A 1,249-nucleotide genomic window follows, 5' to 3' on the forward strand; every position below is an offset into this window, starting at 1 on the left:
ACCACACTTAAACGACACAATGTCCTCAGTGTGTCACAATCAGCAGATCAACAATCAGCACAGTCAGCAAATATAGACAAAGTGCAATAAAAGTGAGGAGGGAAGGAGAAAAGAAACTCCCTGAGTCAGAGGGGAGGGTAGGTGGGGTGGACCAAAGACGCCTCCTCCACCACTGCATCCAACAAAGAAGGATTGTTGAGGAAAGGCTTCAGTCTATGCCCGTTCACCTTGAAGCTTTTAGCTGTGGAAAGATTTTGAATCTCAACTGCACTATAAGGATAAATATTAGTCACAACAAAAGGTCCAATCCACTTTTATCTCAACTTACCGCTCATGAGGCCTAGCCTGGAGTTATACAATAAAACCTGTTGGCCAACCTCGAAGGCCTTTCTAACAATAAAAGTATCATGGAACCTTTTTGTCTTCTCCTTGTAGAACTTCGAGTTCTCATAGGCCTCCAATCGGATCTCATCCAATTCATTTAGTTGCAACTTCCTTTCCTCTCCAGCTTGGTCAATGGAGAAGTTGCAAGTCTTCACAGACCAGTATGCCCGATGCTCAATCTCAACTGGTAGATGACATGCCTTTCCAAAGACAACCCAAGAAGGAGACATGCCTATAGGTGCTTTGTAGGCAGTCCTGTGGGCCCAAAGAGCATCGTCCAACCTATTGCTCCAGTCTTTTATGTTGGGCTGGACAATCTTCTCCAAGATCCTCTTAATCTCCCTGTTAGAGATCTCAGCTTGCCGATTTGTTTGGGGGTGGTATGGTGTAGAAACTTTGTGCGTCACCCCATATTTCTTGAGCAAAGCCTGCATGGATCTGTTGCAAAAATGGATTCCCTGATCACTAACAATTGCTCTAGGCACTCCAAACCTGCAAAAGAGGTGAGATCTAACAAAATCTACAACAACCCGAGCATCATTAGTTCTGGTGGCTCTAGCTTCCACCCANTNTGAAACATAATCCACAGCAAGGAGAATATAAGAGAAACCAAAAGAAACAGGAAAAGGACCCATAAAATCTATGCCCTAGACGTCAAACACCTCACAGAACAGCACAGGCTGTTTAGGAATCTCTTGTCTTCGTGAAATTGATCCTCCTACTCTCTGACAAGACTCACAAGTGCTGCAAATCCTCTCCGCCTCTTTGAAGATGGAAGGCCAATAGAAACCACAGTGAAGCACCCTGCGAGCTGTTCTCTGAATCCCCAGATGACCACCAGGTGGAGAGGCATGGCAAAACTGCA

Source organism: Vigna radiata, chromosome 7 (genome assembly GCF_000741045.1).
Source record: "Vigna radiata var. radiata cultivar VC1973A chromosome 7, Vradiata_ver6, whole genome shotgun sequence".
In the NCBI taxonomy this organism is placed as follows: domain Eukaryota; kingdom Viridiplantae; phylum Streptophyta; class Magnoliopsida; order Fabales; family Fabaceae; genus Vigna; species Vigna radiata.